General features: G+C 35.6%; 1 long non-coding RNA gene across 2 annotated transcripts in view; it reads right to left on the bottom strand.

The window, feature by feature from the left end:
- The window catches only part of LOC112658618 (uncharacterized), a 114,135-nt gene that overhangs the window by 83,340 nt on the left and 8,014 nt on the right, over nucleotides 1–22,781 (bottom strand). For both annotated transcript variants that reach the window (XR_007401207.1, XR_003135831.3), the window contains exon 2: nucleotides 16,677–16,824. This is a non-coding gene — a long non-coding RNA (uncharacterized LOC112658618). The remainder of the gene's footprint in view (nucleotides 1–16,676; nucleotides 16,825–22,781) is intronic.

Genomic DNA, 22,781 nt, shown 5'->3' with positions numbered 1-22,781 from the left:
TTCATATTGACTTACTCTACAGAAGTGCATAATGTGTGGGAGAGTGTGTTTGTGTTTGTACATGGTGCTGTGAATATAACTTGCTTAATTTCTCTAATTCCATCCTGATTTATCTTGGACAGGAAGTGTTAATATTAACTACCTTAGCAAGGATCATTAAAAAATCATAATTAGAAATATCCAACGTGACTTTAAATTTCTTGCTCTCTCTTTGAAGTTAAAAAGTTACTTAGATCATATTGTTCCTGTGGCTCATCTTATCTTTTATATAATACTGTTTAGAGGAAAATGATAAAACCAAGATAGGAACTTAAAAAAGTGTGAATATCCAGTCTGAACAAAAAGAAAAAATAAAATTTGAGCAATAACTTCTACAGAGATTTATAGGTTTACATTATAATATATTTAGCACCTTGTCATTTTATTCATTGCAAAAATTGGCTTGTAAGCGTCAACTACAGCTTCATTAAAAACTGTGGTCAAACATTAATATCTCCACAGGAAGACTATTAGATCATCATATTGATTTTTATCTTGTAACATAACTCACCATTGTGTATATATTCCATTTGTTTCTAAGTTATATTAATTACCCTATTTATCTTGTGAAAATGTTCCTCTTATGAAGTACTCTGGTGACCTAAGAGTCCATATAGTTTTTCTGATAAGGTTACTTAGCCACAAATGACAGTGTAATATGTTGCAATTTTTCAGTAAGTCAGGTTTATACAGATTATATAAGTTACCTTAAACAATATATTTTTCTTTGCAGAGTTCCATATGGTTTCAAATGATGAAGATTTTATAAAATTACATAAAATTTGCAAATCAATTGGGAATAATACTCAAATTTTTTATTTACGGTATGTCCAATGCTCATTTTCCTGAAAGTACAAATGTGTCTGTGTTCAGTTTAAATAATTTATATCATTTAATATATATTAATAATAGAAATGTCACATAATATACAAATACATAAAATTATATGAATCAAGATCATCTAATTGGATCTAAGTGGTTAGTATCTTTTTCATAATGATCATGCTAACAATAATTATACTGTGTCTTAGAAAACTAATCCTCAAAAGGTGATCTCCAGACAAGGAGCATCAGTACCACTTGAGACATTATTACAAATGTAAATTATCAGGCTCCACCCTAGACTTATTGATTCAGAAACTCTGGAATTTAGACTTAACAACCTGTATTTTCACAAATCTTCCAGGTAACTGGGCCACATACTAAAATTTGAAAACTGTGTTTTATCCATTTACTGGGCTTATTTTAATATCAGTTAAACCCTGGTCTTAGCCAGAATACTCAGAGAGATCTCAGAAATGCATACTAGAAGGCCTTATGCTCTGTCTTGAACAAATGCAACAAAACTACAGTATGTACATTTCAAGGTAGTATTGCCAAAGGATTATTTCCTACAAGGTAATTTATTTTTCCTGGGAAATGTTTTTCAGTCACAATCATTACAGTTAAATCAATGGCTAAATATCCTGTGACTATTTTCTCAAATAACATTGACAGATAGTTCTTTTGAATCAAGGTTCTTTTTAACCTTGAGTGGCTTCTGAAACACAGCTGCCAAAATGAGTTAAGATGGAAATAGGACATAGCTTGTTGATAGAGCCTCATAAAAGTGGACATTCCTTTTGTTGACAGAGATTTTTTATCTCTTTGCTTCTATGTTTTTTCACAGCCTTTTACCTCAAAATGTACCTCTATTATACCTATTTATAATTTTTTCTGTCATCCTCTTGTTTTGCATATACCAAAATTATAGTAGAAAACATGTTCACATACTTTACAGAGAAAGCCTTGGGACAACCACTACAAGCAAGATAAACACATATGTAACAGCAAGTTTAAACTTCTCCAAATGAGTAGGAAGCTTCTTCTTGTCATTAGTCTAGCTCCAATGTTTGCTATTTTAAGTTGAAATTATAAATAGCTGATTACTACATTTATGACATTAAATTAGTTTTTAACATTTATAATAATCCATCATCTCATTTCCTTTTCCTTAAATTTAATCCCCTAATTGTTTAACCATCATCCTCTATTACACATTGACCTTTGGATGGTAGAAATGGATACAGCAAACTCATAAATGTCTGATTACTTAGTCCTTTTTGACTCACTGATTTAGTCTCTACCTTCCTCTTATTTATTGAGTTTTGTTAAAATTAATTTATAACTTCCAAAGAGTCTATTTCCTTTACTGCAGCTACAATATGAAAGTAGATTAGATGAATATGATACATAGCATCTCTACACGACCAGAATAAAGTACAAGACTCTTCTGGAGCTTTATTCTCTGTAATACAAAGTTCATTATCCTTATTTCAAAGACATTTGTATTAGACCCTAAGAATTTCTGTCTTATGACTCCTGTGATTTCAAACAAGGTAAGGCAATAGACTGGCATGTTTACATTTTAATCTGAAAGTTATCTTGCAGGAATAGGGTTTTCTTTTAGGATATTAAAATGAATTGAGAAGCATGCCTGCAGAGACCACACTGTGCACAGAATGAGCCAAATCATCCTATTCCATTCAATTAGATATGGTAAAAAAGATAAACATAACGAATGAGCCTGTGGAATATGCAAACAGCTTCAAGGAAAAAAATAGGAATGAGAAAATTGCTAAATGGTAAGCAAGCACTATTATTTTGGCAAAAGATTTAAGTGATTTTTCCTCCAGATATTAATAAAGTTATAATAAAGTTATTATCTAAAGAGTAGAATTAAATAGAACGTCAAGTCATCAGCTTACTCCAATGACATGAATATCTTTTTCCTTTCTGGATGTTTAAAAAATCACTTTAATATCCTGAAAAGTCATTTTGCTTAACGATTTATCTTTTATGTATCTCCTTTGACCCACTTTTTTGATTTTATTAATTTTAGTACAAATAAAGCAGCATATATTTTTAGTGTAAAAGAAATAGAAAATAATAGAAAGTTAATGTGTTATGTGGAATTTTACTGAAAGCTTGTTTAAAAGCATATAGTGATTGAAATGAGACAAGGATGCTTGCTCTCCTAACTTCTACTCAACATAGCACTGAAAGTTCTAGCTAGATCAATTAGGCCAGGAGAAAATAAAGGCACCCAAATTAGAAAGGAAGAAGTAAAATTGTTTGTGGACAATACGATCTTTTACATAGACAATCCTAAAGATTCCACAGGAAAAACTATTAGAACTAATAAATAAATTTGGTAAAGTTTCAGGATGCAAAAATCAACATATGAAAATCAGCTATATTTTTGTACACTGACAATGAACTATCTAAGAAAAATCAAGAAAGCATTCCTATTTAAAATAGCATCAAAAACAATAAACTACTTAGGAATAAATTTAACCAAGAAGGTGAAAGAGACTTGGACAATGCAAACTATAAGACATTGATGAAAGAAATTGAAGAAGACATGAATAAATGGAAAGATATCCCAAGTTCTTGGATTGCAAGGATTAATGTTGTGAAAATTTCCATGCAAAAGTATCTATGGAATCAATGCAATCCCTACCAAAATTCCAATGGCCATTTTTTACAGAAATAGAAAAAAAAAAACCTAAAATCTATATGGAACCAAAAAGGATCCCGAAAAGCCAAAGCAATCTTGAGAAAGAGGAACAAAGGTGAAGACATCATATTTCTGGATTTCAAACTATATTACAAAGCTACAATAATCAAAACATGGTACTTGCATAAAAACACACATAGATCAATGGAAATGAGTAGATAGCAGAGAAATGAACCCATACACATAAGGTCAATTAACAACAAAGAAACCAAGAATATGTAATGAGAAAAAGATAGTTTCTTTAATAAATGGTGTTGGGAAAACTAGACAGCCAAATGCAAAAGAATGAAACTTGACCCATATTAAAAATCACTCAAAATGGAATAAAGACTTAAATGTAAGACCTGAAATCATGAAGATCCTAGAAGAAAATATAGGGGGAAAAATTCCTTGACACATGTATGGGTAATGATTTTTTTGGATAAGTCATTAAAAGTGCAGGCAACAAAAACTAAAATTAAAAAAAAAAAATTGAGACTGCATCTAACTAAAGAGCTCCTGCACAGCAAAAAAAAAAAAAAAAAAAAAAAAAAAAAAAAAAAGAAAAAAAATTCAATACACTGAAAAGGTTACCTACAGAATTGAAGAATATTTTTTCAAACTATATATTGGATAAGAGGTTAATATACAAAATGTGTGAAAAAAACTCATACAAATGAATAGCAACAAAAAGCAAATTAATTTAAAAATTCAGTAAAGGACCTGAATAGACATTTTTCAAGGAAGAGATACAAATGGCCAACAAGTTCATGGAAAGGTGCTTAATCTCACTAAATAACATGAAATTATAAATCAAAGCCACAAAGAGATACCACCTCAAAAAAAAAAAAAAAAAGAGATACCACCTCATACCTGCTAGGATGGCTATCATAAAAAAAATAAGATATAATAAATGTTGATGAGGATATGGAGAAAAAGGAACACTTGTACACTATTGGTAACAATATAAGCTGGTACAGTCATTATGGAAAACAGTATGACTACTCCTTAAAAAATTAAATATAGGACTGTCATATTATGTAGCAATGCAATTCATAGATAGATAGATAGATAGATAGATAGATAGATAGATAAAGATTTGAAAGAAATGAAAGCAGGATCTTGAGGAGACATCTGTATTTTCCTGTTCATTGCAACATTATTCACAATAGCCAATAAGTGGACATTTCCTAAGTGTCCTTTTAAAGATGAATGACTAAAGAAAATGTGATGTTTTATATATATTAGAATATTATTCAGCCATAAAAAAGAGAGAAATCCTGCCTTTTGTAACAAAACATGTAAAACTCTGAGAATATTATGCTGAGGGAAATAACCAGAAAAAGAAAGGCAAATATTGTATTATTTTATGTGATCACTTATATGCGGAATCTAAAAAAAAAAAAAAAAAAAAAAGTTGATTTTATAGAAACACAAAATATAATGGAGGTTGCCAGGGACCATATTTGTCAGTTATTTCTCAATAAAGTTGTAAAAATTAAAAATATGGTGACCATGTTATCCAAAGACAACTAATGGCTCCTGATCAATCATTAATCATTCTGCAGTCTTGTTCTCTGATGTCTGGTCATTCTAGGATCTCTTTGAAAACTCTGTTTTCTTCTTTTGATCTACAACGATGGTATTTCCCAAAAATTTTAAAATACTAGGATGTCAGTGCAGGATTTTTGTTGTTAATAGTGATAATATGCCTAACATATTTTGTGTGTTCATACGTATTGATGTTATCACTACATAACCACATTATGACATATTTCTAGGTAATGCTCATTGAGCTTTTCACACTTATTACTTATGAAAATAATTGGCTTTTACAGTTGCAATTCTTATTTTTGTGTAAATAGTTCCAAAATGCATTTCATACATCATAGTTCCTAATCTTTTCTTCAATGTCATATTCTAGCTTTATTTACAATTGGTTTGCAACCAAACTTTAATGTATTAAAAAATGAATTCCCCTTTGGGTGGCTCTTGATTAGGCAATCAACTCTTGATTTCAGCTCAGGTCATGGTCTCAGGGTTGTGAGATGGAGCGCCTTCTTGAGCCCCACATCCAGCCCCGTGTTGGGCTCCATTCTCAGCAGAGAGTCTGCTTGAGATTTTCTTTCTCCCTCTCCCTTTCCTCCTCCCCATTTGTGTGCACATGATCTGTCTCTCTCTCAAATAAATAAAATCTTTTAAAAAAATGAATTCCCATTTAAACATATACTTATTTAGAGTTTTCCTTTATTATTTATAGACTTTCTAGTCTATTTAAAACCACAACTTCAAATTAGTAGGATTATGTCCTTTCAATTATTTTTCTTTCTTCTCTATCATATGTTCTGAGTTTTTTTTCCAAAGCATTTTTTGTATTCAATTTCTTTTCAACTTAGCTAATTTGGAAAACACGACCTTATGCTTAAACATCATCTTAGATCTCTTACATCTCTTAATACTTATATGTACTGCAATCAGCAACACCACTGCTTGGATAGTCCCTTTAACACACCATGGCACCCTTTTACTCTTTTTATATCTATACAGTATTTATTGGGTCCATTCTATGATCCATGCTCTCTTGAAGTCTTTTGTTGTTGTTAGAGCCTAAGTGTTTTATCGTCACTTCCAACTGAGCATCAAACTATGTTCATTTTCCCCTTCTCACACAAAAAAATCTTCAGTTTCAGTCTGGCTGATGTCATTCTCCAGATAAAACATGATCTTTGATAATTTGTGCTCTTGTGTACAATGTCCCTATATTTCCTTACCAGAACCTTATTTTCTGTCTATTCACTTCTAACTTTTACCCAATAACATATATCAATAAAAATGTAAGATAAGCCACAAATGAGAGCCACACATGTAAGTTTATATTTTAGACTAGCCACATTAAACAATTAAAATTCAACAGATAAACTTTGTTTCAAATTCATATTTGATTTTACTTAAAATATCAAAAATATGTCTAGCTATATTTCAAGTCTTCCAATAAACAAAAGGGACTGGTAGCTACTGTGTTGGGCAGAGTAGCTCTAGAATATGGATTTCTTCTCAGTAACTTTCCTAACTAATTCTAATCAGTATTATCATTTTCTCTTTTTTTCTTTCTTACAATGTTTAAATTAAATACTTTTAAAATTGAGGAAAACATAAGAATTAAGAAGCAGTGGACTAAAACTAACATTCTTGAATCTCATTCCACTATTTCTGATGGACCTAATGTTTAAAGACTATGAGTCCTCCATTTTATTTTCTAAAATGCATGTCCATAATTTAAAAATTAATGCTACCTTAAGCCTTATAACCAAAGTCAAGAATCCCTTCTCTAAATTATTTTCACTCCTGGATCACACTCACAAGTCAAGTGACTCTCAGTTAATTCAATTGTTTCTTCTTGTACTTGCTTCCATATTTGAAATAATATAATCTACTGACTTTTATGTTTTCATGTCTTTTATTATTTATTAATTTCCAAATATAGACAATGAGAGTGTTATATTCTTAAAACTACCCCTTCTTAACTGTGCTTTCAAACTTTCTCCTCTTTCTCCCCAACATCCTAGCATATTTATACTATAGTTTCTAGTTGAATCAATATATTACTTGGACCATGTAAATGTTATCTGCACTAAGAAAATACAGTATATTTATGTTCTATTTTTTGAATATCTCATAGTTTTCTCTAGAAGAAATAATCATAACATTCTTTTATTTTCTTGTTTGTCCTTATATCTATGAATATTTTTTTTATCTCTTTCCTGCCTGGCTGAGAGCCTCATAATCTCCACTCAGTGTGACAAAGCACATCAGATAATACAACTTTTATTTTGTTAGTGGTATCTTTCCTCCTTGAGCATTCTTCCCTGCTGCTCTAGTCTGGATTGGATGTTGTCAAGATCAGCTTCATATATATCTCCTTGGGAGTCCCTTAAAGCTGTCTTTCTTGTGTTAGATCTCTTATATAGCATCAATTTCTGGACCCTTTGTTGACTGCTTACTATCTTATTTAGAAAACACATAATCACAGTAGTATCCTGAACATGTGTGTTTTGGTGATATATTAGGTTTGAAAACTTTCACGCTGAAATATGTTATTTTCAGAAATAAGACATTGTAAAAAAAAAAAATTAGATACATAGCAGATCCTACCCTTAACCCAACTCTATTCTCAAAATGCAGCACATTAGAATTCTTATCTGCTGGGAGAGAGGGAGTTAAATGGAGGGAAGGTAGAATGGTGTGTGTGGAAAGGGCAGGTAACTTTTTCACGGATAGAAGGGAGACAGATCATGGTCCATTGTCCTTATTTTTCCTGGTGCATTTGGGAATGAATGAAACTAGTACTAAATAAACTTATATTTACTGGAATTCCTCCTCAGTTATAACAGTCTAAATAGCCAGTGGACACAGAACCAACCCTTTCGACCTTTATAACCAGAGCAGACAAACACCATCATGTGAATCTAGCCAGCACTGGGCCTGGTGACATTTAGAGCGGGTAGTGAGAACACAGTACTTCTTGACAGGGAGATGTGAAGGCTTAACATTACAATAATAACAATTTCAATAATACACTTACTAGGTTTAAGTTTTTGAACCCTGCTTATTGTTACGGTGAAGATTATACTGCATTGTCTTCACAACTTTTGGGGGTTGATTATAATTTTGCTGATAATTTTCCCTCTAAAGTTGAAAACATTCATCTGTTGTTTCCTAACTTCTATAACTGCTGTTAAAATATCTGGTGATATTTCAGAATGAAGATTCAAAGTGAATTCTCTTGGCCTCAATAAAATATCATCCCTACCCCATCCCTTCTTGGTGTCAGTGAGTCTAGAAACCTTACATTCAGCTTTGCAGAAAGTAAAACTCCATTTTTCTGCTTGGGTGGAAGACAGATGGTTGTCTGCCTTCCTGGTCTGGGGAGAGAGGTGAAAGTTTAAATATTTCTTGTGCTTTATTTTCACTCAGTTCTTCTGTTTCCTTCCAAGCCTTGCAGCCCTCATAATCCAAGTATTAGGTAATTCTGATTCATGAAACTTTTGGCCTGCCTGATCTCAATCGATTTCCTTCACATTCTGTACTGATAGATCTCAGCATCCCTTACTTTGATAATGCTAGCATTTATCAACCCATACTTCATCTTCTAAAATTGTGTTGGCTTTTCTTGTTGCTGTGGTTTCTTCCCATGCTTTGTTCACTCTGCTTTTATTTATTTCTACCATTTATACCATTATTGTAATGTCATTTGAACTTTTTGAGAAAACAGAGAAGTCTCAGCTTCCTTAAGTTGACAGTTACTTCAAAATTTGCAGACTAAATGAGATGCTTGTTTGAAGCTCCTAATTCTGTTTTGTCACCTGTTAGTTAACACTTTGTGTTTTAACATATGAAATTAGACTGAAATTACCTCTTCTCAAATGAGAGACTATAATATGTCTTTATTCTGTTTATACATAAAAGAGCTGCAAATAAATAGAATATACTCAGTTATATTAGAAATGTTTCTTCTAAAAGTCCAAATTGGTCCATGATAACGTCATGAGATGGTGGCTTCTTTTCACACAGACATATAAAAAAGTGCTTTGTCTATATAGTAAAGTGTAAGATCTTTGTTCTTGGGTATAAAATCCAATCATAAATGATTACTTTAGCCAACATTAAAATAATAATTGATACTTTTTTTATTTTTACATAAAGATATAATCATAGCTTAATCAATCTACTATAAATGCAATATATAAAATAAAGTGTTACCTTTTTATTTTAAAAAATATAATGTATGTTCCATAAGGACAAGACTTTTTTTTTAAGATTTTATTTATTCATGAGAGACACACACAGAGAGAGAGAGGTAGAGACACAAGCAGAAGGGGAAGCAGGCTCCATGCAGGAAGCCAGATGTGGGACTCCATCCTGGGATTCCAGGATTATGCCCTGAGCCAAAGGCAGAGGGTCAACCGTTGAGCCACCCAGGCATCCCAAGACTTTTAATATTATATGTGTGTATGTGTCTGTTTCTATGTGTGTGCATGTGCATGTGTATGTCTATATATGTGCATGTATACATGTGTATATATGTGTGTGTATATATGGATATGTACATATGTGTAAAAATAGATATAATATCATATAAATCAGTAAACATTTATTGAGTTTAATTATGGTGTAGTGCTTTTCAAATAATTTTGACAGTAGCATTTTTCCTGTTTTGTCTTAATCATTTATAACCCGATCTAGAACAGAGCTTTGCACATAGTACATATCATAATTAGTGAAGAAATTTTTATTAAGTGAATGATAGTCTTAAATACTTATAGTGGTGGTGAGTTATAAGGAGAGAAAAGGGAGAGTGAAAGACGGAGGAAAAAGAAGAGACAGAAGGAAGAGAGGGAGAAAGCAGGTTAAATAAAATGTGTTTTTTGTTTGGTAACTCTTTTCAATGTGTGACCTCACAATTTCAAGTGCTGGAAGTTAAAACATACGAGGCTTTCAAAAATTAATAAAACTGATGGTACAAATCAACAAAACAATTGTTAAATTTTATAGATCAGAAATATGTACATCTAAAATGAATAATAATTTCTAAAACTATACAAGTATTATGTGTTATAAAAAGTCAATTGGAATAAAATTTCTAGTGACTGCATCCCTAAGATATTCAAGAAGTGCATTGTCACAATCAGCTTAGGTAAATGAAAGGTAACTTGGTCTGGAAATCTAAGTTAAATGACTTGAAAGTGGCTATAATGCTAAAAAAGAGAGTCATGCTTTTCAATGCTTCTGGTCATCTAAACAACAACAACAACAACAACCTTCTTTACATGAATTTTAGTATTAAAAATGGCAAAATTTCTAAACATTGATTTATACGTCATTTTAAATATGCATATGTAACATCAACTATTATCCCTTAACTGTTTGCTGTTAAATTTTAAGTTCCTCAAAATTTCCATTATCAAACTTAATAAAAAGCTGCTTGGTAGGGTATTCTCATTGGGAAAGTGGGAGTTTTCTTATACTTGAGGTTATGGTAACCTAACTTTAGAAGACACTCTATTCCTATGAGCTTTCTATAATGTTGAATTGTATTAGTGGAATTATGTCTACTAAGATTAATTTAAATATAATTTAGAAAAATGTAATAATAAATTGTAATAATAACACCTATTCATGTCTCTTATTCACCATTTTGCTCTTTCTAGAATAAAGTATTAAATCTTTTTAAATGATTATTACATATTAACTTATCACTAGAATATTCTGAATATTCTGTCATTTTATCTTTCTAACAATGATAGGAAACAATATTTTAATGTTATCAGAACATACCTGATTTGGTTACTGCATGTATTGGATTCATATTAATTTCTTTTTCTGTTGGAACTTGAGACCTTGAAAATTGTTACGCTTTAAGATAATACCGATGTTCTCAGATACCTTTATCTTCTATATCTAGTCATTGCATATGCTACAGCTTTTTTCGCCACAGATATATCTTAAGTAGTATTCAATATTACATAATCTTAGACATTTATTTGTGTCAATTAGGCCTACAATCTCATAACTTTGGTTGGCAAAGACAAAATTAAAGATAAATATCTGATGTCTTAAATTTTTTTTTTTTTGTAGTTTCAAGTCTTTATTTAAATTCCAGTTAGTTAACACACTGTGTATTAGTTTTAGGTGTAGAATTCAGTGATTCAGTCCTTCCATACAACACCTGGTGCTCATCACAATTGATGAAAATTAAATGTAAAACTACCTGAGGAAATGTTTTCGCAGTATGGCCTTCAGCCACAAGGCCTGGACAATCTAATGAAAAAAATTCTTTTTTTTTTTTTTTGGGGGGGGGGGTTATAGCTATTACATTAAAAAATAATAACCCTATTCAAGAAAACACAAACCACTCTAGTTTCTTCTTAACAATGTGTCATTTTTACATTCGTATTTTATTTTTATTTTCTGAGGCGTGGAATTAAAAGCATTATTTCATGAAACCACAGAGAAGGAAATTTGTCAGTGAGATTTGTTATCTTCTAAATCTCTGAAGTCTCCTTAGTCATTTTTCAACCAATAGGCATGAACTTTATTTCTACACAATTGGTCAGAATCTGTATGGTTTCTAGTTTGTCTTCACTCCTTAATCATTATAAGTAACTTGAAGAAAGGGCTTTTTCTAGTTATCAATTCATTTGTTTTGTGCATAGCACATACTTTGTGCTCAATAAATCCTTAATAAATGACTCAGTAGATGAATGAGGATGAAATTTATCAAGTTTTGTACATCAGGATTTTGTGTATTATAAATAAATAAAATTATGATTTTTACCCACTCACTGTGTTTACCCAGATCAGGTTTTCTTCACTAGGTGGTTAATGAGGAGGGTATAAAATGACCTAAATATTTTGGTTTACAAACTGAAAATGTGTTTCTTTTTTATATGGGTTGCCAAAATGAAAAAGCAAACAAACAAGACCCAAATCATTTTGTGGTATACAAAATATTAGTAAAATTATAAGATATTTTATATAAATAGATGGAATCTATATTAGGCTAAAATCAACATCTATCACAGACTTCCCTAATTCAGACCAAGAATAACTTGTGAGTGCTATAGAAAATACTTAAATTTTTAAGGGACACCTGGGTGGCTCAGTGGTTGAGCATATATGCCCTTTTGCCTTAGCCTTAGGGTATGATCCCGGGGTCCTAGGATCAAGTACTGTATCAGGCTCCCTGCAGAGAGCCTGCTTCTCCCTCTGCCTATGTCTCTGCCTCTCTCTCTCTCTGTGTGTATGTCTCTCATGAATAAATAAAATCTTTTAAAAAATACCTAAATTATTAAGATCTAACTTGTAACACAAGAAAGTTTACTACTTAAAGCTTACTAAAAAAAGATCAGTTAGTTTATTTATTTATTTTTTGCAAGAATCATAAATGCTGTTTTCCATGTCTGGAAGGATTTTGATATATAATATTAATAATTTATCTCATTTTTCCTACAAAATATTTTTATTGAAATATAATTAACATACAATGTTATGTTAGCTCGGGTGTACAATATAATGGATATCATCCTAGCATTATTTCTTTGTTTCTCAGTGCTTGGTCTCAGGGAAGGCAGGTGTTGATATCTAATGAAGGTCACTCAGATTAATTTATGGGATTGATATCTGAAGAAAAAATATTAAAACGTTGTCTTTATTCTGATGTTTCTAAGCTTAGAGAACATAGGTTGCTGATATTAAACGAGCTCACAGTACTGAAAAACCACATTTAGAATACAGGCAATCATAGATAAACAGAGCTTGTAGAGAATTCAGAGGCTTCCTAGTATTCTTTGAGACCCAGGATCTTATATTTTTTAAAACTAGAACCATATCTAATCTTTCCATTAAAGTGAGCCCCAAATTATTTTTTCTCTATGTTTAAGTTAGAAGTATGTCAGTTTAAACTATAAGAATCCAATGTTTTTTGTGACTTGTGTTTCACTTTGATTTCTATTGCTTACTAACCATCTCTCTATTAGTTAGATTCTTCAATGTAATGGTATAGGTAATTAGTTTACAATCAAAGTTGATGCTATCATGGGAAATATTTTATCCTATTAATACAAATTTCCATATCTGCAATGATCCCATATGTGTTAACTTCATATTTGGTCTAGTAGAAAGATTTCTGTTTACCTCACTTTCAAATCCTCATGGGCTACCTACTGTTGCTGCCAGACATTCCTATGCACTCTTTCTTATGATGTCCTAATTTTCAGTTCTAAATATGTACTTTGCAAAAGCATAGAACAGATATTCTGCTTCCTTTTTATGGGAATTTTCACTTTATGGAATTGATCCTGTTCTTCTAAATATTCTTTTATTCAGAGTGAAATTTCCACTTGTTCTTCATTTATTATGATATCATAGACCTTGCCTGTGTTCTCTGCTTTCTTGGAGTTTTTTTCCAGATTGTCAGTTTCTCCATTAAATATTATATTTAAAAAATCACTAAAATCCACAATTTAGATGGAGGATGCAAAGTAGCAAGGATGTTTGTCAATTGTACTTTTTGAATCTATACACATTCTGCCAAACTCTAGATATTACTTCAGGTGAAGAGAAGTTCTGATCTGGGAGCATACATTCATTCAGACATGTATGTAGGTAGTTTTGAAATATTTCTTTGTATCCTTATCTATGGGTTGGGTAATCTGGAGTCAGTAAACTTTGATACAACTAGTGGGAACAATATAAATACTTCTTAATTAAATTCAGAAAGTATGTTTTACATAAGTCATCTGGATCTTAGTAAATTATCATCACTTTACCTAAATAAAAATCTCTGATGAGTCCTTTATAAACAAAATGAGAAAGCATATAATTCTGGCAGAACAATAATATACATATGTGGTAATAGGCGAATCTGTAAGGACTGCTTTCTCACTTCCCCATCTGAAATGAACATGACTCCTAGCTCGTGGCTCTTCTTTTCTGAGTAGGCTGGTTTCTTATCTCAACCAGTCACAAGCTTAATATGGTCCATCCCCGGCAGTATAGGCACCTTTTCAGGACAGAATTGCAGTGCTTATCTAAACTGCTATGACTCCAGTAACAACTTGAAGTTTTTACCTTCAAATGTATGGCTTTTATTTCTACAGATAAAATTTTCAACAATGATCTTGATTTGGTTCTAAATCAATGAAATGATAGTGGAAGCATGATAAAATGTATTTGGATGAGGTTTTAGAAAGGGATCATTTTCTTCCAACTGTATGTCTAATAAAACCATGTAATAAATTCTTTATTTGCCTTGCTGACAGGGTCATCTTCCAGAAGATTGGGAACATAACCAAGGAACTTCAGTTTTTACTTAATTTTAGCAAAAAGAAGTCCTGCCTACTGAAGAGTAGTGATGAGAAATTTGGAGAGAAAAGTATTAACTTTCTGGGTATAGTCATTAAACTATTCTACTACTATAGCAATAGCATTATTCTACTATTTTGCTCTGCGAAAAAGGAGATTTTAAAAGAGTTTCAAGATAATGGAACAATCCTGTGGTAATAAAATGTAATAATATGGAGGATCTGCAGAGATTGGAGGCAATATGGTAGAGTGCTGAAGAGCAGCTAATTTGCCACTTATTAATGATATAATCATCTGCATTATTTGTGAAATAAGAATAATAATAGTACATATCCTGAGGGTTTGTTGTGAAGTTTAAAGGAATTGAAATACATAAAGTGCTTAGGATCGTGGCAAAGGATCTTATGGAGAGATTTTGATAATGAAATTCTATCACTTCAATAAGTGAAGGAGAAATAATAAAACAACAAGAAACCATGTATCAGCTCAGATATTTCTCTAATAAGGATACATGCAGTTTTTTAATTATGTAAAAGAAGGATACTTAACTATAGAAAAATACATCAATAGAATGAAAATATAATAGTCCCACTGTGTCTATTGTCAAAAATAAGCTGGCATTTGCAAAATATATCAAAAAGAACAAGAACATTTATGAATATGAATATACTCACCATTTTAGGCAAATCTTAAAGAAATGAAAGGACTACTAAAAATAATGTTTGCTTTTTCTCTTTGTTAAAGAGAACAATTTGCAAACTAGAAAGTGTTAGTGATTTATTGTTGAGGGACCTCTTGCCTGTGACAAGTGAAGGAAAACATTAAATGAATTAAAATCTCTGACACTGAAGATTATAAATATGACTTGATAAATAATTTAGAGTGTGATTGTGCAATCATTGCTGGCTATCTATGAAGTATTATGAATAATAGGATGAGGGCCAGAATTTAAAAACAGGCAAATGTACTGCACTTTTTATAAATGAGAAAATGATGTATTCTGGAATCTACAGACAAAATGCACTAAATGTTGTCCTTGGCAAAATTTGAGTATTAAATATAAACCAGGTGGTTTGTAAGCAAGTTTGTCATTGACAAAAGGCCATAATGTCAAGATTCTAAACTTTATCTTTCAAATTCCTTATTCTGTAATCTTAGTCAAGATACCTCATTTTCTTGATTTCTGTTTTGTCACCTGAAAAGTGAAAGATCATATTAGACACTGCTTGAGTTCTCTTTTAACTAGAACATTTTATAAATCTATGACAATGTGATTCTGTTGTTGGCAAGGGCATTGTAAACAAAACACATTTTATTGTGTGTTCAAATCAAATGTGTTTAACATTAAAAGAAGCTGTTACACTATATGTTGGCAAATCAAACTCCAATAAAAAAATATACAAAAAATAATTTAAAATAAAAAAAACAGAAGAAGCTGTGAACATTAGCATTGTCAAATAAAAACAAATCTGGACTTAAGAAAAGAGAGAGTTTCTTTGAATGGATTATTGCAATGGAGGGGGCAGGGAGGACCATGACAATGGGGAGGAGAATGCTCCCAACAGAGAGGTCTGAAAGAATCTTAAACACCAAACAGAAAAAAGACTTTTCTTTCATAAAGACAAATCTATGACGCTGGGGGGGGGGGGGAGAAGTATGAGGAAATGAAAAGAGTGAATGCAGGTAATGTGCTAAAAGAGTTGACCAGAGGATGTTTTACTCTGAGGTCAGTCTCTTCTCTCTCAGAGAGATTGTTAAAAAGGGTTTACATGCTGGCTCAAGTGGAGGATGGGTCAAAGATTAGGAGCACGGCGGAAGGTGAGTTTGACTAAAGTTTGATTAAGTCAGATTGAAAGGCATTTTGTTCTGTGGAGGCCGAGGAAATTAAGGCTATTCCACTTTAAGTTCAGTGTTAGCACAAGTACAGCCATCCCAGGCCCCTGTGAATAAGAGCTGAACTTTACCTTACTTCAGTTACAGGAAGAAAACAGTTTACAGCTTAACATCCTAGAAAGCCCCATATCAGAATAAGAACAGAGGCCAAGCCAGGGCAGGAAGTCCCATATTAGAATAAGAACAGAGCTCAATGCCCATGGCAGAAAGTCGCACATCAGAATGAGAACAGAGCTCAATGCCCTTGAAAGCCCCATATCAGAATGTAAACAGAACTTGAGAAATTCCTCCACCCCTTCTGGAGGTCCCCTAGACCAGCCCTTACAACTAAGCTGAAACTCACCTCTGGGTCCAAGCCCCTGCTCTGCTGTGTCAGGTATACTTGGGCCCAAGCTCGAGCTGTAAATAAACCCTCTTGTGTTTGCATCGGTGTCCGCTCCTTGGTGGTTTCTTGGAAACGTAATCTTGGGCACAACAGTTCCAACTGATCACTGGAGATGAATGAATAGTTTAGCAAATTATTTATGAGACACATTATAGTATTTTGGATAATCTGTGTCTGGCCTTCTCATAGGTAAGCAAGGAGGAAATCTGTGAGACTTAAGGGAAAGAGTAGTTCTAATAAGCCTTTTCCTACAACTCAAAGGGATTTTTTAAACATATTTGTTTAAAAGGCATCACAGTCTTGGTAAAATTTAACATTTTCAAATACATGTCTTGGTATTTTATTTTTCTCTGATAAATGAACTACAAATGGAATCTCTTAGTCATATGGTATCAAAGAAAAATTGTACCAGACAAAATGAGTGGGCAACCGAAGAACTTATTTGAGATTATTGCAATAGGGAAGAGAGATTAAACCCAATTCCACTGAAACAAAAGGCAAGAGGGGGTTTTGTTTGTTTGTTTTTGAGATTTTACTTATTTATTCATGAGAGATACAGAAAGAGAGGCAGAGACACAGAGGGAAGAGAAGCAGACTCCATGGTAGGAGCCTGATGTGGGAACCCAGGATTATGCCCCAAGCCAAAGGCAGATGCTCAACCGCTGAGCCACCCAGGCATCCCAGCAAGAGGGTTTTTGAGCACTGCTATGAGCTAGTGTAAAAATCCTGGAAGAGATAAGCGAAGAAGGTTGGTGAATGTGATTGCTAATGGGTAGGGTATATATGAAAGTTGGGTCCCTCCTGTCCCACAAGCTGAAAGACAGGGGCTCTATCTTTCATGATGATTAGATTTCTCCCAGGTATTAGAGAAAGACATTCCCAGGATTCTAAAACTTCAAGAGACCAGAGAATGCTAATATCTCAAAGGGTCAGAGGAAAATTGATCATTTATTCTAGATTTTGTAAAATAATGCTCTAAGAGAGGCTAAGGGCCTATATCAGAAAGAAACTTGTCTAAAGTTTAGTCAAGCTGAAAGAAATATCAAGGCCATCTTGGTCAATAGTAAATTTATATTTAAGTTATAAAAAATTGTCAAATTGTTTTCCAACATAGTTGTACCATTTTGCACTCCCACTGTGAGTTAAAGAGAAATGGGACTAGGCAAGGCTAGGTAGGGGGCCATGAAATCAGGCTCACAAAAATCCCCAAAATGCTAAGGTGTAAGGAAACCAGAGAGATAAGGGAACAAGCCAGACCATCCTGCCTTGGGTGTGGGTGAGGAGGGTGTCTTTTTTTCATGACAGTCATCTGTGACCAATAAAAAATAACCAGATCCCAAAGAAGTAAGCTATTAAAGATGCTAGTCCTTACTCAGTGGTGCTATCACTAGATATGTTAAAAAGAATTTAGGTTCCTAGTTGGCCTTCAATAAAAGATCAACCCTAAAAGCCCCCAGTGGCAACCCTGTCAGGAGCTGACTCATTTCTGAGAGCTTTCTGTATTATCTTTGTTTAATAAACTTCTATAGGGATCCCTGGGTGGCGCAGTGGTTTAGCGCCTGCCTTTGGCCCAGGGCGCGTTCCTGGAGACCCGGGATCAAATCCCACATCGGGCTCCCGGTGCATGGAGCCTGCTTCTCCCTCTGCCTGTGTCTCTGCCTCTCTCTCTCTCACTGTGTGCCTATCATAAATAAATTTAAAAAAATAATAAAAAAATTAAAAAAAATAATAATAAACTTCTATAGCTTTACTCACTCTACTTTGTCCGCGAGGTTCATTCTTTGACTCTGTGAGATAAGAGCCAAGCTCTCCCATATAAACTGCATTATGACAAAACTAGAAACAACCCAAATATCCATCAGCAAATGAAAGGATAACGAATTGTGTTATTATCTAAACAAGGGTATAGTGGTCAACAATAAATAGAAATGATTGCTGACACATGCAAAAACATAGGTGAATTTCACAAACATTATATTGATTGAAAGATCCCAGACAGGAGAGAGTACTTACTGTATGATTCCATTTATATAGAAGTCTGAAAAGACAATTCAAATCTACAGTGACAGAAGGCCTGGGGCTTCTGAAGATCAGTGATTGCCTGGGGCTAGGAGTAAAGCTGAGAAGGAACATGAGGGGCCATTTTAGAGTGATGGAAACGTTCTATATTTCAATAATGGTGGTGGTTAGATGAGTATATGAATTTATATAAACTCACTAAAATCTACAGCTCCAGTGGGTACATTTAATTGTAAATTACCCCAAACCTGATTGTGGAGGCCGAGGAAAATTAAGGCCATCCCACCTAAAGTTTAGCATTAGCACAAGTACAGCCATCTTAGGCCCCTGTGAATAAGAGCTGAACTTTATGGGAAGAACTGCAGAATGTCCTCAAAGTCCTTGGCAGGGAATCCCGTATCAGAAAGACAACAGAGCCCATGCCCGCCCATGGTAGAAAGTCCCATATTAGAATGAGAACAGAGCTCAATGCCCTTAGGCCCCATATCAGAATGTAAACAGAACTTGAGAAATTCCTCCATCTCTTCTGAAAATCCCCTAGACCAGCCTATAAAAACCCAGCTATAACCCACCTCGGGGTCCAAGTCCCTGCTCTGCTCTGTTGGGTGCACTTGGACCCAAGTTCGAGCTTGTAAATAAACCCTCGTGTGTTTGCATCGGTGTCGGCTCCTTGGTTGTTTCTCGGCTTTGCAATCTTGGGCACAACATTTGGGGGCTCATCCGGTATCTGAGAGACCTCCAGGACCCTATCCAGAGGGTTTCACGCATGTTGAGTGCACTCAAATTTTCCACCTTTTGCACACATATTCTCTGAGAGCTCTAAACTGTACTTTTACCTGTAGGAATTCCAATCTGTATGGGGTCAGCATTGGCTTAGGCAGACGCACTGGTGGGCTGTCAACCAGGGGTCTTGAGGAGACGTCCCTTGCCCCCACCTGGAGGACGGGGTCCTCATCTGTAAGGAGGACGGGAGTCCTCATCTGTAAGGAGGATGGGGTCCTCATCTGTAAGGAGGACAGGAGTCTTCATCTGTAAGGAGGGCTGGCTGCCAGCCCTTCGGATTACTTTCTGTTTTGTCTCTGTGGACCACGAGAATATTTGTCTGTGTTACTATGTCCTTGTTAACTGTGCATTTGTCTGTGTTACTGTGTCTTTGTTAACTGTCATAACTGTTTACATAAAGAGAGGGAAATTTCAAACTTACAGCATGTCAGAATGGCCAACCTTTGGCGTGGGATGGCACTGAGAAGGAACTTTCCACCTACCTACTATCTTACAGGTTAAGGCTGTGATCTTCAGGGACAAACCGGATGGCCACCCTGACCAGGTGCCCTACATCCTGGTCTGGCAGGACATGATTGAGAATTCCTCTCCTTGGCTAAAACCATTTTTACTCCCCAAAGCGCAACACTCAGCTGAAGGTAAGGAGAGACTCCGGGTCCACTGCCAGACTCTAATGGCAGGTCTCCAGGCTACCAGGCACAAGCAATCTGGCTGAGGTATGGTTCTGTAAGACAGGGTAAGACTGAGAGTCCAGCAGCCTTCTTAGAGGGAATACTAGGAGAGAAGAGCTTGCAGGACTTACAGTAGCAAAAAGAGTCAATAATAATAAAGAAAGTCTGGAAGAGCAACAAACCAAACTAAGTGACTGGCAGACCCGAAACCTGGCCAAAATCCTGCTGGCCACAACCATGGATGACCCCCAGGAAAGACGGAGGCACCTCAAGAAGCTGGCTTCAGGGACAGGTAAGGAGGATGGCCCTGGTCCCCATCGGGAGCGCCCTAAGCTGAACAAAAACCAATGTGCTTATTGCAAAGAAGAGGACCACTGGGTGAAAGACTGTCTTAACAAAAGACCTAAGGCCCCTGCCAAGATCTTGGAGATGGAGGATCTGGACAACTAGGGGAACTGGGGTTTGGCACCCCTCCCCAAGCCCAGGGCAACTCTCAGAGTGGAGGGGCAATCTATTAAATTCCTAGTGGACACTGGTGCACAACACTTGGTTTTATTACAACCCCAAGGGAAATTGGCAAACAAGACTTCATGGGTGCAAGGGGCCATGGGCACCAAACAATACTCATGGACTACCCAAAGAACTGTGGATCTTGGCATGGGCTGGGTATCCCACTCCTTCATGGTCATCCCTGAGTGTCCCTACCTGTTGTTAGGTCGGCATTTGCTCACCAAGATGGGGGCACAAATTTGCTTCCACCCCAAAGGGGCAAAAATCCTAAACAAGGAGGGGCACCTTATTCAGGTGCTTGTCCTGAGTTTAGAAGATGAATATAGTCTCCACCAAATGCCCTCGGCCCCAATGACTGACATTGACCATTGGCTGAGGGAATTTTCCCAAGCATGGGCAGAAACTGGAGGAATTGGGCTGGCTCGGCACCGACTGGCCATATACATAGAACTAAAGCCAGGGGCAGACCCTGTCAGGGTCCACCAATACCCCATGTCTCTCGCAACACGTATGGGACTCACACCCCACATACGGCGACTACTGGACTCTGGCCTATTGAGGCCCTGCCAATCAGCATGGAACACTCCCTTGCTGCCAGTTCAAAACCCCACTCTAATGATTACAGGCCAGTCCAGGACTTAAGGGAAGTTAACCGGCGAGTAGAGGATATGCACCCTATGGTCCCAAACACATACACCCTCTTCTATTTAAAAGATGCCTTTTTCAGCCTGCCTTTAGCACCCAAAAGCCAAGATCTCTTCGCCTTTGAATGGATGGACCCTGAGAAAGGCATCAATGGCCAGCTCACCTGGATTCGACTACCACAAGGATTCAAAAATTCACCGACCATCTTCCATGAGGCCTTACATGAAGACTTGGGTGAGTTCCGTTCCAAGCACCCTCATTTGATATCCTGTTGGCAGTGGAGGACCAGGACACATGCTTGCAAAGCACCAGGGATTTGCTACAAACCATAGCGGCTCTAGGATACTGGGCCTCAGCTAAAAAAGCCCAGGTCTGCAGAGCAGAGGATCCCACAACCGCAAACTGTCCGCCAGGATGGACAGAGGCTTTTCCCACCAAACATGAAACAGCACAGACCGTGACCAAGAAACTGCTGGAAGACATCTTACCAAGGTATGGTTTTCCTGTTAAGATTGGATCAGACAAAGGCCCAGAATTCATTTCTAAGGTAACATGAGGAGTGGCACTTACATACTTGGGGCAGATTGGAAATTACATTGTGCATATAGGCCCCAAAGCTCAGGACAGGTGGAGGGGATGAATAGAACATTAAAGGAGACCTTAACTAAATTAGCCCTGGAGACTGGCAGGGACTGGGTGACTCTCCTCCCCTTCACCCTATATAGGGTGAGGAACTCCCCATATAAGATGGGACTGACTCCCTATGAGATCATGTACAGTTTTCCTCCACCTATTATCCCCAATTTAAAACCCGAGGTGCTTGCTGAATTTGATCACCAACTCCTTTTCTCCCTCCAAATGTTAAAACAAACCCATGAGCAGGTGTGGCCTAAGCTGAGGGGCCTCTACGAGACTGGGCTACCCCCGGGCCCCCATCGATACCGGCTGGGTGACTGGGTGTACGTGTGGAGATACCAACACCAGACACTTCAACCTCGCTGGAAGGCACCCTACATTGTGATCCTGACCACTCCCACCACTCTCAAGGTCGATGGGATTACTCCCTGGGTCCATTACACCCACGTCCAGCCAGCTGATCCACATGCTGTTCTCAAGGACTTTGTTCCAGAATAGAAAGGCCAACCAGACAAGGACAATCCCCTAAAGCTAAGACTGTGCCGTTCTCACTTACCCCACTAATGTTGCTTCCCCGTTAGCCATTTTTAAATGTGCACCCAATTCAGCCTTGCTTTTAAAGTCTTTTAAGGGTTAAAAAGATGGGAGCATCCTAACTGTAGAGAGGCTCTTGCAAGCAAGGGGTGGGGGTTATGTGTTGCCCCAAATGAGGAGTGTTGCTTCTTTACTGACCACTCAGGAATAGTCCGGGAATCTATGGAAAAAGTCAGAAAAGGTTTGGCTAGATGTAAACGGGAGC

Source organism: Canis lupus, chromosome 12 (genome assembly GCF_003254725.2).
Source record: "Canis lupus dingo isolate Sandy chromosome 12, ASM325472v2, whole genome shotgun sequence".
NCBI classification, from domain to species: domain Eukaryota; kingdom Metazoa; phylum Chordata; class Mammalia; order Carnivora; family Canidae; genus Canis; species Canis lupus.
The sequence above is the reverse complement of the archived record's forward strand: the minus strand, read 5'-3'. Positions and strand labels throughout refer to the sequence as shown.